The sequence below is a fragment of the Macaca thibetana genome, chromosome 10 (assembly GCF_024542745.1).
Source record: "Macaca thibetana thibetana isolate TM-01 chromosome 10, ASM2454274v1, whole genome shotgun sequence".
Classification (NCBI taxonomy): domain Eukaryota; kingdom Metazoa; phylum Chordata; class Mammalia; order Primates; family Cercopithecidae; genus Macaca; species Macaca thibetana.
In genome coordinates, this window is record NC_065587.1 from 9540803 (window position 1) to 9556284 (window position 15482).

General features: G+C 50.6%; 2 protein-coding genes and 1 pseudogene across 2 annotated transcripts in view; 1 reads left to right on the forward strand and 2 right to left on the reverse strand.

Annotated features, from left to right (window-relative positions):
* The window catches only part of ACO2 (aconitase 2), a 297744-nt gene that overhangs the window by 217853 nt on the left and 64409 nt on the right, over positions 1–15482 (reverse strand). The window lies entirely within an intron of this gene.
* Positions 1–15482, reverse strand: part of ZC3H7B (zinc finger CCCH-type containing 7B) — a 63925-nt gene that overhangs the window by 47866 nt on the left and 577 nt on the right. The gene's annotated exons all lie outside the window — the stretch shown is intronic.
* The window catches only part of LOC126929229 (60S ribosomal protein L17-like), a 198475-nt pseudogene that overhangs the window by 25332 nt on the left and 157661 nt on the right, over positions 1–15482 (forward strand).

Consider the following 15482-nt stretch of genomic DNA (forward strand, 5'->3'; position numbering starts at 1 on the left):
TGGGCGACACAGCAAGACTCTTCTGGAAAAAGAAAAAAAAAAATCAGCTGGGCATGGTGGCACATGCCTGTAATCCCAGCTACTCGGGAGGCTGAGGCAGGAGAATCACTTGAACCCGGGAGGCGGAGGTTGCTGTGAGCCGAGATCGGGCCACTGCACTCCAGCCTGGGCGACAGAGCAAGACTCTGTCTCAAAAAATCAATAAATAAAATAAAATAAAAATAAAAATACAAAATACAAAAGGGGAAAGAACATAAAAAGGAAATTCACAGGAAAATCAATCATTAAGATACTCAAACTCACTGATTAAAAAAAGATGCCAGTCGGGCGCGGTAGCTGACGCCTGTAATCCTAGCACTTTGGGAGGCGGAGGCGGGCAGATCTCCTGAGGTCAGGAGTTCAACACCAGCCTGGCCAACACGGTAAAAACCCCCGTCTCTACAAAAATACAAAAAAAAAAAAAAAAAAAAAAAAAAAATTAGCCGGGCATGATGGCGGGTGCCTATAGTCCCAGCTACTTGGGAGGCTGAGGCAGGAGAATCGCTGGAACCCGAAAGACAGAAGGAAGTTGCTGTGAGCCGAAATGGCACCCCTGCACTCTAGCCTGAGCGACAGAGAGAAACTGTCTCAAAAACAAAATCAAAAACACAAAAAAACCACAAGATGCCCATTTTCACCCATGAGACTAAGGTGAAAAGCAAGCCTGGCTGACGAGGGTAGAGAAACTGACACTCCCAAACCCTGTGCATACACTGACAGTGTAAACTGGAATCATCTTTGAGAAGCAATATAGCAACATGTACCAAAAAGAGCAACGCAGGCCCTGCTGGCTGCACCCAGCCGCCAGTTTCCCCCTCCTCCTTCAAGGTTGTCCCTTTCCCAAGCACTCAGGTGAACCTTCACCGGGCTAAGCCAATCAGAATGGTCTTTTTCCCTTGCCAGTGATTGGCTTCGGTAAGGGCATGTGACATCATCCTGGCCAATGAGAAAGGAGGGAAAGTCAGCCCAGGGGCTTCTGGTACAGGATTTATTCACGCTGAAACTGGAACACAAGGAAGAATTCTTTTTCCGGCCGCTCTATGCCCAGGTGTAACAAGATGAACACATGGGATAACAGAGCAGAAAGACAGACTAAAGGTATTTAATGACACCTGACCCAGTCCAGGCACAGTGGCTCACGCCTGTAATCCCGGCACTTTGGGAGGCCGAGGCCGGGATATTGCTGGAGCCCGGGAGTTCGAGACCAGCCTGGGCAATGTGGCGAAACCCCGTCTCTACAAAAAAATACAAAAAATGAGCCGGGCATGGTGGTGCATGCCTGTAGACCCAGCTACTTGGAAGGCTGAGATTGAAGGACCACCTTGCCCATGAGGTCGAGGTTGCAATGAGCTGAGATCATGGACACTGCATCCCAGCCTGCCTGGGCAAGAGAGTGAGACCCTGTCTCCAAAAAAAAAAAAAAAAAAAAAAAGGCCAGGCTCAACGGCTCACGCCTATAATCCCAGCACTTTGGGAGGCCGAGGCGGGCAGATCACAAGGTCAGGAGATCAAGACCATCCTGGCTAACACGGTGAAACCCAGTTTCTTCTAAAAATACAAAAAAATTAGCAGGGCATGGTGGCGGGCGCCTGTAGTCCCAGGTACTCGGGAAGCTGAGGCAGGAGAATGGCGTGAGCCCAGGAGGCGGAGCTTGCAGTGAGCCGAGATGGCACCACTGCACTCCAGCCTGGGCGACAGAGCAAGACTCCGTCTCAAAAAAAGAAAAAAAAAGAAGTCTGACTCAAAACATTACCTGCTTCCGGAACTGCCCCACCTGGTTTTTTATGTGAGAAAACAAACTCCCATGTTGAGCTAGGAATTCTGTTGCTTGCAGCCAAAAATCTTCCAAATGCTAAAATGTCCTTTCACTTTGACCCAGAAATTTCACTTCCAAGAATTTAATCTACGAAAATCCCTGCACATGTACTCAATTATATTTGCATAGAGATGTAGTATGTACTCAATTATATTTGCATAGGGATGTAGTATGATTATAATTGTTTTGTTTTTGAGACAGGGTCTCTGTCGCCCAAGCTGGAGGTCACTTCAACCTTGACCTCCCAGGCTTAAGCGATCCTCCCACCTCAGCCCCCCAAGTAGCTGGGACCACAGGCACGCACCACCACCCCTGGCTAATTTTTTTTCGTATTTTTTGTAGAGACAGTGTTTCACTACATTGCTCAGGCTGGTCTTGAACTCCTGGCCTCAAGGAATCTACCCACCTCAGCCTCCCAGAGTGCTGGGATTACAGGCGTGAGCCACCATGACCAGCCAGGGATGTATTATTATTATTTATTATCATTATTTTAGAGGCAGGGTCTCACTGTATCACCCAAGCTGGAGTGCAGTGGCTCCATCATGGCTCACTTCAGCCTTGACCTCCTCGGCTAAAGTAATCCTCCCACCTCAGCTTCCCCAAGTAGCTGGGACTACAGGTGTAGGACGTATTATTATTATTATTATTACTACTTTAAGAGAGTCTCACTCCGTTGCCCAGGCTGTAGTGCAGTGGCACAATCTCAACTCATTGCAGCCTCAGCCTCCCGAAAAGCTAGGACTACAGGCATGTGCCACCATGCCCAGCTAATTTTTTGTAGAGACAGGGTTTCACCATGTTGTCCAGGCTGGTCTTGAACACCTGGACTCAGGCGATCTGCCTGCCTCAGCCTCTGAAAGTGCTGGGATTACAGGCATGAGCCACCACGCCCGGCTAGGATTTTTTTTTTTTTTTTTTTTTTTTTTTGAGACGGAGTCTCGCTCTGTCACCCAGGCTGGAGTGCAGTGGCGCCATCTTGGTTCACTGCAAGCTCCGCCTCCCGGGTTCACACCATTCTCCTGCCTCAGCCTCCCGAGGATGTATTATTTTTAAGAGTAAGTGAAAAACTAGAAGAAACCTTAATGTCTACCACTAAAGGATTAACTTAATTAATTAAATTATACTATATCCATAGCATGGAATACAATGCAGCTATTGAATCTCTATGTATTGTCATGGAGATGCCTCCGTGCATGGTTGAGGAACAAAACAAGAAGCAGATTTCTCTGTTAGGGGCTCTTCTCACTCTGCCCAGGTCTCAAGACCAACATTCCCAAGCTTCCATTTAAGGGACAGTGCTCCTGCTCTCTTCACTACCAGCTCCCTAGATGAGCTCTTGCATTTCATGATAACATGAGTCATGTTAGTGACTCACCTATCTCTTCTTCCTGCCAGGCCCACCCCCCTACCCAGTATTTCAGCCTCAGATCTCTTTTTTTTTTTTTTTTTGAGACGGAGTCTCGCTCTGTCGCCCAGGCTGGAGTGCAGTGGCGCAATCTCAGTTCACTGCAAGCTCCGCCTCCCGGGCTAACGCCATTCTCCTGCCTCAGCCTCCCGAGCAGCTGGGACTACAGGCGCCCGCCACCAGGCCCGGCAACTTTTTCTGTATTTTTAGTAGAGATGGGGTTTCACCGTTTTAACCAGGATGGTCTCAATCTCCTGACGTCGTGATCCACCCGCCTCGGCCTCCCAAAGTGCTGGGATTACAGGCGTGAGCCACTGCGCCCGGCCAGATCTCTTATCTTCTGGGTAGTGGTACCTGGAAGTCCAACATCCAGGCTGCCTATGACTTCCTGCGCCCTCTACCTGGAATGCCTCTGCCACACACACTTTCCCAACTCCTACTCTTCCTTTAAGACCCAACTTAGATGCCTCTGCGTTCAAAGTCCTCTTTGGTGCCATCTCAGCTGGATTGGGTGTTTCTCCAACTGAACACATTCCAAACTGAACTCAGCGTCTTCTCCCTAATCCTACTCCTCTTCCATTATTCCCTGCCTCTATTCACAGCTCTGAGCATCATCCTGTTCTCAGCCAACCCCCAGTTTCTTCCACCTTTACCTCATAAATATTTCCCCACCTTGCAGTCCGTCATATCCTTTCCACAAGCATGGCTATCTCTCAGGTCTTCAACATCTCCTGCCAAGTTTCCAATAGGCCCCCTCCAATATGCTCCCATTTAGTGGTCAGGGATATCTGTGTAATGCATACGCCAACATCACTTCCCCGCTCAAAACCCAAGCGCACGCATGCACACATACACACGAATGAATGCAGGCTAAAAAAAAAAAAAAAAAAAAAAAAGGTGAGGCCGGGCACGGTGACTCATGTTTGTAATCCCAGCACTCTGGGAGGCCGAGGGGGGCGGGTCACTTGAGGTCGGGAGATCGAGACCACGGTGAAACCCTGTCTCTACTAAAAATACAAAAAATTAGCCGGGCGTGGTGGTGGGCGCCTGTAGTCCCAGCTGCTCGGGAGGCTGAGGCAGGAGAATGGCGTGAACCCGGGAGGCGGAGCTTGCAGTGAGCCGAGATGGCGCCACTGCACTCAGCCTGGGCAACAGAGCGAGACTCCAACTCAAAAAAAATAAAAATAAAAAAAATAAGGTAGTTCTGGGCCAGGCGCAGTGGCTCACGCCTGTAATCCCAGCACTTTGGGAGGCCAAGGCAGGCGGATCATGAGGTCAGGAGATCGAGACCATCCTGGCCAACATGGTGAAACCCTGTCTCCACTAAAAATACAAAAATTAGCTGGGTGTGGTGGTGCGTCCCTGTAATCCCAGCTACTCAGAAGGCTGAGGCAGGAGAATCGCTTGAACCAGGGAGTCGGAGGTTGCAGTGAGCCGAGATTGCGCCACTGCACTCCAGCCTGGCAACAGAGTGAGACTCCGTCTCAGGAAAAAAAAAAGAAAGAAAAGAAATTAGGGGCCGGGCGCGGTGGCTCAAGCCTGTAATCCCAGCACTTTGGGAGGCCGAGACGGGCGGATCACGAGGTCAGGAGATCGAGACCATCCTGGCTAACACGGTGAAACCCCGTCTCTACTAAAAAATACAAAAAAAAAAACTAGCCGGGCGAGGTGGCGGGCGCCTGTAGTCCCAGCTACTCGGGAGGCTGAGGCAGGAGAATGGCGGGAACCCGGGAGGCGGAGCTTGCAGTGCGCTGAGATCCGGCCACAGCACTCCAGCCTGGGCAACAGAGCGAGACTCCGCCTCAAAAAAAAAAAAAAAAAGAAAAAAGAAATTAGGGGAGTTCCATTAGACTGCTAGATTTGGTGTTTTAATTGATACTATAATCCAGGAGAACTGCTTTCCTTTGTAAACCTGTGTATTTCACTTTATACTTTTTCTTTTTTTTTTTTTTGAGACAGAGTCTCACTCTGTCACCCAGGCTGGAGTGCAGTGGCGCAATCCTGGCTCACTGCAACCTCTGCCTCCCAGGTTCAAGCAATTCTCCTGCCTCAGCCTCCCAAGTAGCTGGGATTACAGGAACCCGCCACCACGACCAGTGAATTTTTTATTTTTAGTAGAGATGGGGTTTCACTATGTTGGCCAGGCTGATCTCGAACTCCTGACCTCAAGTGATCTGCCCGCCTCGGCTTCCCAAAGTGCTGGGATTACAGATGTGAGCCACCACGCCTGGCCTATACTTTTGTTTTTGTTTTGCTCTGCCACCTAGGCTGTAGTGCAGTGGCGGGATCTCAGCTCACTGCAGCCTCCGCCTCCTGGGCTCCAGCAATCATTTCACCTTCGGCGTCCTGAGTCGCTGGAACCGCAGGCACGCTGCACCATGCCTGGCTAATTTTTTGTACGTTTTGTAGAGACAGGGTTTTGCCATGTTGCCTAGGCTGGCACTTTATACATTTAAAAACATGACAGGTCTGAAAAGATTTAGAAACCCTATTCTAACGAATCATATTATTTACCCACCCAGTCATATCAAAGTCATATCACTTTTCACAGAAAAGTGAAGCGTGGTGGGGATCTGTGACTTGCCCAAGGCCACATTGTTGCTGAGGAAGAAAGCTGGAGCTACTGGCAGGGCTCCCGGCTCCAGGAATGAATGTGAAATGGCAACCTGCAGCTTGTGTTCTTGTCAACTGGCTCACCTTGAACAGAAACCAAAGTTCAGGAAACTTCCCCAGACCTCCCCAACTCCCTGGTCCCTGCCCCACAAACTAAACTAAGAGTCAGTAGCAAAGCACACTCCTGTTTCCAACGGCAGCATTCTGGTTACAAAGGGCTTCTACTTTCATAATCTTGTCTTACCCTGCCAACAACTTGGGGCCAAACTGCACAGGAATGGTTCAAACCCACATCCCTGTCTCCAGGGGGCCTGGGCTCCAGCTGCTTCTTTTTTTTCTTTTTTTTTTTTTTGAGACAGAGTCTTGCTGTGACGCCCAGGCTAGAGTGAAGTGGCTCGATCTCGGCTCAGTGCAACCTCCACCTCCAAGGTTCAAGCGATTCTCCTGTCTCAGCCTCCAAATAGCTAGGACTACAGGCATGCGCCACCATGCTAAGCTAATTTTTTTTTGTATTTTTTGTAAAGACGGGTTTCACCATGTTGGCAAGGCTGGTCTTGAACTCCTGACTTCAAGTGATCCGCATACCTCGGCCTTCCAAAGTGCTGAGATTACAGGCGTGAGCGACCGCATCCAGCCTTGCTCCAGCTTCTTCATCAAGACCCACCAGATGTGGTGCTTAAAGTGAGATGCTTAAAATATACCAACTCCTTGGCCGGGCGCAATGGCCCATGCCTGTAATCCTAGCACTTTGGGAAGTCGAGGCGGCGAATCACAAGGTCAGAAGATTGAGACTATCCTGGCTAACACAGTGAAACCCTGTCTCTACTAAAAATAAAAAAAAAAAAAAAATTAGCCAGGTGTGGTGGCAGGCACCTGTAGTCCCAGCTACTCAGGAGGCTGAGGCAGGAGAATGGCGTGAACCCGGGAGGCGCAGGCTGCGGTGAACTGAGATCGCGCCACTGCACTCCAGACTGGGTGACAGAGCGAGACTCCAAAAAAAACAAAAAAAACAAAACTCCCTTTTTAAAACAGTAACAGAAGGTCATTGTAAAAGCTTTGGAAATTATAGGCAAGTATTAAAAAAATAAGCCAGAGTCACCCAGAGGCCCATAGCTCAGAGTGACTGTCTAACACTGCGGCGTACCCTGTTCCTCTTGAGCAGTTAGTTAGTCACTGCTCCTGCTCCCAGGGAACTTGAAAATCCTTGTGGCATCAAGATAGTTTCCAGCGCTGCTCTGCTTGCTTTGGTGCCTGGTGCTGACAGGGAGGCAGGCTGGGCCATGCAATCCACCAGCCCTGAGTTCAAAGCCCAGCACTGTTCCACACTGGCTTTCAGGGCACCTCCCTGAGCCTCAGTTTTGTCATTTGGGAGACAGGGATGATGATACACACCTGACAAGACAATTTTGCAGATCCACCTGGTGTGCTTCCCCCAGAAGGGGTCAGAAATTCATATTTCTGCTGAACTGGGTGCTGTAGAGAGCACTCACAACAGACATAATTATCCTGTAAGTTTTCAGTCAGTCCATGTTGATTTCTTTGCAGTTTCCCTGCCCAGTCGTGGGCTGTTTGGCAAGGGCTATTCTGTGGCCAACCTGCTACTATTATTCATTTATTCAACAAATAACCATGAAGCACTTTTAGTGCAAAGGGGACCTACCAGGTGCTAGGGGAACATGGTTAATAAAGTCCTTTCCCTGGTGGAGCTTGTCATCCATGGGCAGGAAGACAAATAAACCAGCATGAAATGCACACGACAAGTAAAAATAGAGATCAGAGTCACAAGGAAGCTGAAGCAGGAAGCGTGGCATGGAGTGATGGAAAGCACACCAGGGGCGGGCACGGTGGTTCACGCCTGTAATCCCAGCACTTTGGGAGGCCGAGGTGGGCGGATCACTTGAGGCCAGGAGTTCAAGACCAGCCTGGTCAACATGGTGAAACCCCATCTCTACTAAAAATACAAAAATTAGGCCGGGTGTGGTGGTGGGCACCTCTAATCCCAGCTACTCAGGAGGCTAAGGCAGGAGAATCACTAGAACCCAGGAGGTCAAGGTTGCAGTGAGCCGAGATCACACCACTGTATTCCAGCCAGATTGTCTCAAAACAAGAAAAAAAGAAAGAAAGCAGACTGGGAGTTTAGGGAAGACCGTTAGGGGGAAGCTAGCATTTAAGAAAGACAGGGAGCCAGTCATGGAAGATAGGAGGTGGGGTAAGAGGGCACCTACCTAGCAGGGGACAGGGCACAGGCAATGGCCCCGAGGTGGGAACAAGCTGATAATGTTCCAGGAAAACTCAGAAGGCCAGCGTGGCTGCAGCGCCCGAGTGAGGGCAAGCCACGTGGGAGGCAAAGTGCAAGGGGCAGACAAGGCTGGTCCCAGAGCCACTCACAGGCCATGCCGGAAGCCAGGGCTGTGTTTTGCGTGTGTCAGGAAACTGCAGGAGACTTTTCAGCAGAAGAGTGACAGGGGCTTATTTATTTTGCAAGAAGATCCTTTGGCTACTGCTGGGAGGATACTGGGAGATTGGTTAGGAGGCTACTGCAGTAGTCCAGGCCTGGATCAAGGCAGACAGTGAAGAAGATTCAGGAATATTCTGAAGGCTATTAAATGATCACAACTGCAACCGCTGCCACAGATTTGACTGGATCAGTACGGCCATTTCACAGAAAAGGAGACAGAAGCCAAGAATGACAAAATAATCGTGCCTCCATCATATAGCCAGCAGGAACAGGAGTTGGGAATGAAATTCAGGACTTTGGGCTCCCTGCCCTGCATTCCTCAGCCTGTGGAGGGAGAAGGATGACACAGGGATGCTCTGGGGAGCAAGGGCGTAGCTGAACCAGGGCGACCTCTGAAAACCCCAGGAGGCCCAGAGCCCCCACCTTCCCTGCAGCCCTCACAGGAAGTGCTCAAGGAATGATCATCAGCCGACCCCAGCACTTCAGTAACACAAACCAATCAGAAGACACGGTTCTTGGTCTCAGGGAATCTAATACCCTGTTCCCCTCCCAAACCACAGTGTGGACTGGGTAGGAAGAGCAGTGGTGGGGTGATGCCTCAGTCTTTTTCTTCTGAAAAACAGGGACACCTCTTACCTTACCTCGAAAGACTGTCATGACAATTAATGAGAGACTGTGGACACAGCAGGACACAAATGGTGGTGGTAGTTAGGATTTCCAGACTGGTAAGAAAAGAGCTTCGAGGAAACTGGAAGTAACTTGAAGGCTGTCTCATGCATGGCAGCTAAGACCTCGGATGCCAGTGGCTTCATGTGACTCCCTTCTCTACCTCAGCTGTGTGATCTCGGAAGTGTTACTTAGTCTTTCTGAGCCTCAGGCTCCTCATCTACAAGATGGGGCTGCCAATGATTGCTCCGGCCTTGAAGAGCTGTTAAGTGGATTCAATAAGAGAATGCAGGCCGGGCGCGGTGGCTCAAGCCTATAATCCCAGCACTTTGGGAGGCCGAGACGGGCGGATCACGAGGTCAGGAGATCGAGACCATCCTGGCTAACACGGTGAAACCCCGTCTCTACTAAAAAATACAAAAAACTAGCCGGGCGAGGTGGCGGGCGCCTGTAGTCCCAGCTACTCGGGAGGCTGAGGCAGGAGAATGGCGTAAACCCGGGAGGCGGAGCTTGCAGTGAGCCGAGATCGCGCCACTGCACTCCAGCCTGGGTGACAGAGCCAGACTCCGTCTCAAAAAAAAAAAAAAAAAAAAAAAAAAAAAGAGAATGCATACGAAATGTCAAGCACGATGCTGGTATACAGTGGTGTTAACTATATGGGGGCTGCTGGTATATGGGTGTTATATGCTGCTATATGGGTGATCGTATCCCCACGATCACCACCAAGCTCGTGTCTCAGCCTCTGATGCTGAGGAGCTGTGATGCTGCAGAACTGAAGTTACCAGATGTTTCTTTTTTTTTTTATTATTTTTTATTTTTTTTTGAGACAGAGTCTCGCTCTGTGGCCCAGGCTGGAGTGCAGTGGCCGGATTTCAGCTCACTGCAAGCTCCGCCTCCCGGGTTTACGCCATTCTCCTGCCTCAGCCTCCTGAGTAGCTGGGACTACAGGCGCCCGCCACCGAGCCTGGCTAGTTTTTTTTCATATTTTTAGTAGAGACGGGTTTTCACCGTGTTAGCCAGGATGGTCTCGATCTCCTGACCTCGTGATCCGCCCGTCTCGGCCTCCCAAAGTGCTGGGATTACAGGCTTGAGCCACCGCGCCCGGCCTTTACCAGATGTTTCTTAAGGGAACAAGGGTTCTGAATGTCCCTCCCTCTGGGCCTCCATAGCCCGGTGGGGAGACAGCACCAACACAACCGACCCGGCACCAACACAACCAACACGCCTGCAAAGAAACAGTCTCCCTGGGGGGAATGAATTCGGTGGGAAGGAGTCTGTAGCTGGTGCTGACAGACGAAGGAAAACGAGCTTGTTTTCCAGGGGCCGTGAAATGTGATGAAAGGAGCTGACTTCAGGCCCAGCGTGGTGGCTTATGCCTATAATCCCAGCACTTGGGAGGCCGAGGCGGGTGGATCACGAGGTCAGGAGTTCGAGGCCAGTCTGACCAACATGGTGAAACACCATCTCTACTAAAAATAAAAAAAAATAAAAATAAAAAAATTAGCTGGGTGTGGTGGCATGTGCCTGTAATCCTAGCTACTCGGGAGGCTGAAACAGGAGAACAGCTTGAACCCGGGAGGCAGAGGTTGCAGTGAGCCAAGATCACACCACTGCACTCCAGCCTGGGTGACAGAGGGAGACTCTGTCTCAAAAAAAAAGAAAGGAGCTGACTTCTGTGCAGGCTTCTGGGAGCTGACGCACAGCCATCATCAGCCCAGGCTGAGCCTCCAGCTTGGGGCTGCAGTACCTCCACACCTGCTGTCTGAATAACCTTGGGTCTCCCCTGAGGCTCCTTCCCAGGCCCACACCAGGCCAGCTCTAGAGCCAGACATCCTGGGTTGGCTCTGCAGCTCTGCCCCTTCCGCACTTCATGGAATCTCTCTATGCCACAGTTTCTTCACCTGTAAAATGGGGATAATTATAGTGCCTCCCTATAGGGCTGTTGAAAGAATTAAGTAAAGGCTGGGCACGGGGGCTCATGCCTGTAAACCCAGCACTTTGGGAGGCCGAGGAGGATCGATCACTTGAGATCAGGAGTTCAAGACCAGCCTGGCCAACATGGCGAAACCCCGTCTCTACTGAAAATACAAAAATTAGTTGGGCATGGTGGCGGACACCTGTAATCCCAGCTACTCGGGAGGCTGAGGCAGGAGGATCACTTGAACCCAGGAGGCAGAGGCTGCAGTGAGCCGAGATTGCGCCATTGTACTCCAGCCTGGACCACAAGAGCAAAGCTCCGTCTCAAAAAAAAAAAAAAAAAAAATTAAATAAGCTAATTTAGGAAAAAGGACTTGCAACAGGGCCTAGAGAATTGCTGGTCCAGTGATTGCTAAATTAATACAAATTTTTAAACACTTCTAGCTCCCTTCATCTGAGTTTCTTATCCTAATCCCCAGGCATGGGTTATCATTAAATATCATCAAATCTCAGGGCTCCTTTTTAGAAGGGGAAACTGAGGCCCAGAGAATCAAAAGGATCATGATGGCAGAGCCTGACTTGAACTCAAAGTCATATATCTGCCCACTAGACTGTGGCTGTACCAGGTGACCTGTTCTTCTTTATACATCCCTGCCTTTGTCCATCTCAATGCCTCTGCTTAGAACACCCTTTCTCTGGCTTTTCAACCTATCTTTCAGATGTTCAAATGGCACTTCTAGGAAGACCTTCCACTCCTGGGCAAAATAAACCTTCCTCCTCTACGCTGGGGCATAATTCAATTTGACAACACAATGGCTGAGTGTGTCATCCTGGCACTGCCTCTGGGGCTGGAGGCACAGAGGGTGAATCAGACCCACTTCCTGTCCTTGGGAAGCTCAGATTAATGGTCCATATCTATCTCATCCCAAGCTCCAAACTCCTCCAGGGTGCTGAGCCAGCACCTAGCAGGCACTAAGGAACCAAACTTGCTCAAATCCCCACGCTCAGGGACCGGTCCTCCTTCCACTGCCATTCTGCTTTCTGCAGTTAGAAACCTATTGAGAGTGCTTTCACTGGGCCAGCCCCGCGGGGCCCTGGGACACAGAGCCAGTTTAGGAGAACTCCTTGGTCTTGGGGAGCCTGCTGACAGTGCTACCCTAGTTGCATTTGCTAATTCAGACCATCTGGTCTCTGTTTTTGTTTTTTGAGATGGAATTTCACTCTGTCGCCCAAGCTGGAGTGCAGTGGCATGATCTTGTCTCATTGCAACCTCCACCCCCCAGGTTCAAGAGATTCTCCTGCCTCAGCCTCCCAAGTAGCTGGGATTATAGGCACCCACCACCATGCCCAGTTATTTTTTTTATTTTTTTATTTTTTTGAGACAGAATCTCACTCTGTCACGAGGCTGGAGTGCAGTGGTGCGATGTTGGCTCACTGCAACCTCTGCCTCCTGGGTTCAAGCGATTCTCCTGCCTCAGCCTCCCAAGTAACTGGGATTATAGGTATGCACCGCCATACCCAGCTAATTTTTGTACTTTTAGTAGAGGCGGGGTTTCACCATGTTGGCCAGGATGGTCTCAATCTCTTGACCTCGTGATCCGCACGCCTCGGCCTCCCAAAGTGCTGGGATTACAGGCATGAGCCACTGCAGCTGGCCAATTTTTGTGTTTTTAGTGGAGATTGGGTTTCACCATGTTGCCAGGGCTGGTCTTGAACTCATGACCTCAAGTGATCAGCTTGCCTCGGCTTCCCAAAGTGCTGGGATTACAGGCCAGTCCCTGTTGTTGCTTACGTATCTGAGAGGAAGGTGGTGCAGAGGTCAGGAGCACACTCAAGAGTCAAGAAGGCCTGGATTCAAATCCTGCAGATTGACCTTGGGCTGGGCACACAAATTCTGTGTTTCTCAATTTCTTCATCTGTGAAATGGAGATTACAGTGCCTACCCCTCATGGAGCTACTATAACAATTACAGAGAATGTAAGTCAACCTTCCAGCACAGAAGCAATTGTGGCTAACCCACCCTGGCAAGCCTCCCCATTCTTTCAAGTTCAAATTCTACTTCCTAGAAGAAGACTTCTCTAACTTTTTAAGGTAACCTTGAGCTCTCTTCTCTCCACTCCCACCTCATTGACACCATAATTCTTGTATTCTCATTGATTCACTGGAGTGAAGTTTCTCTTTCCAGCCAGATAATAAATGACAAAGTCAGTTGCAAACCTGCCCCACAGCATCTCACAAGAGGCACTTGAAAAGTAACTTGCAGATGGGCATAAGGTGGCTCACGCCTGTAATCCCGGCACTTTGGGAGGCCGAGGTGGGCAGATACGTTGAGCCCAGGAGTTTACTTGAATCCAGATATGTTGAGCCCAGGAATCACTTGAACCCAGGAGGCAGAGGTTGCAGTGAGCTAAGATCCTGCCACTGCACTCCAGCCTGGGTAACAGAGTGAGACTCTGTCAAAAAAAAAAAAAAAAAAGAAAGAAAGAAACAAAGAAAGTAACTTGTAGCAGCCAGGTTTGGTGGCTCATGCCTGTAACCCTATCCCTTTGGGAGGCCAAGGCAGGAGGATTGCCTGAGCCAAGCCAGCAGACTAAGTTACAATTGTGCTACTGTACTCCAGCCTGGGTGACAGAGTGAGACCTTGTCTCAAAATAAAAAATGAAAAGAAGGCCAGGCAAGGTGGCTCACGCCTGTAATCCCAGCACTTTGGGAGGCCGAAATAAGAGAATGGTGTGAACCCAGGAGGCGGAGCTTGCAGTGAGCCAAGATCTCACCACTGCACTCCAGCCTGGGCGACAGAGCGAAACTCCGTCTCAAAAAAATAAAAGAAAATAAAAAATAAAAAGAAAAGTAACTTGCTAAGGTGGCCCAGGACTCTGGGAAAGGGTGACGATTCGGAGCCAGAAAACTGGGTGGGAATCCTACCTCTGCTATCTGACTTTCCGGCAAGATTCACAATTCGGCCTAAGGTCTCTCATCTGGAAAATGTCTACCTGACACAGTTGCTATGGAGGACAGATGAGCCAACACATGTGAAAGCCCTTTTGTTATAAACTAAAAAGTGATATTTAAGGGATTATTATTTTCAGATTGAGGGATTATTTTCAGATTCTCTATCCATGTCTCAACCGACGTCTCAGCTTTCCTACTAAGACTGGAGACATCAGCGCATCCCACCAAGCTTCTTAGCCCCGCAGTAATCTACCAAAACCTCCATTCCTGTCTAACCTATACAAAAGCCAGCAGCTAAGAACACACAGCACCTATGGAACAGAAACTTTATCCCAGCTCAGGGACAACAAAGTCTCTCTCCCATCATCCCTCCTGGACAGGCTCCTTCTTCCCACCTTAAGTCTCCCCACTTCTCAAACATGCTCCATCGAGTGTTGACCAGGTGTCATTTCCACCTTGCAGTCCAACTTCTGTGAGAGGTGAACATGCTTGGAAAGAAGACCACCACGGAGGGGATGGCTGTACGTGTGTGGGGGAAGTATTGGTAGTAGAATTAAAGATTCCATCCGCCAGCATTTTGTGTCCAACACAGTTGCTATATGTACTATAATTATCTCATTTGTGTGAAAATTCAAGGATCTGCATGCTGCTATTTTCATCAGGCTGAACTGCAGATGCTGAAGAATATGGCAAGAAGTTGGGGTTCAAAGTCTGATGCCAAAGCTAGCAACCCGAGAAATAAAACCGCTGACCACCAGCTCCCCACTCAGGCCCAGTCCCCTTTCGAGCCCCCAGACTCCCCACGCAGGGCCCTAGCCCCCTAGTCTTCCCCCTCAATTCCCTGTTGGCAACACGGCCATCGGGTTCTATCAGAGTGAGCTGTATTTATATGATTATTTTTCCCCCTGGGAAAACGGCTTTGTCTGTGAAAGTCCCCCCAACCAGGCGCCTTATAAACACCCAAAACAGACAGAGTTAAGGAGAAAGGAGGGGAAAGGAGGAGGGAGAAAGCCCGGAGGGGGGCCCCCAGGCTCACTGCGGGCAGGATGGGGGTATAAGGCCGGGGTCGGCGGCTCCCAGGCCCCCAGCCCCGTCAGGGCGCCCCCTCCCCAGACGCCAGAGCCGGGATCCGCAGCCCCCTAGCACTCCCTGGACTGCCGCTGGCCTCCCACAGGCCTCGGAGTCCACAGACTGATCCTGCGACCGGAAACGCCCCCCTGCCCAGCAGGCCCAGACCGCGCCCCCCTGTCCTGCCGCCCCCTTCCCGCGGGCCCGGCTGCAGGCCCCGGATCCCCGGGCTCGCGTGGACGCCGCAGCCGAAAGGGGCGGCCCGTCGGGCGGCCCCGCTCCCCGGCCCTCGACGCGGCCCCTCCAACTGCGGGTGCTGCGGGGCCAAGGCGAACACAAAAGGAAGGGGGGCCCTGCCAGTGACGCCCCTGCCAGCCCCCGAGACCCTCTGCGCGGGGTCGGCAAAGCATCCGGGCGCCCCAGAAGCTCCGGACGCCGAAGAGAGAGGCCCCACGAAAATTTCAAGACACCTCCTGGGGGCTGCAGGGGCGGCCGAGTCTCCCCAGCGCCAGGTGCCCCCGGCCGCACGGTAACTTTGAAACTTTGGG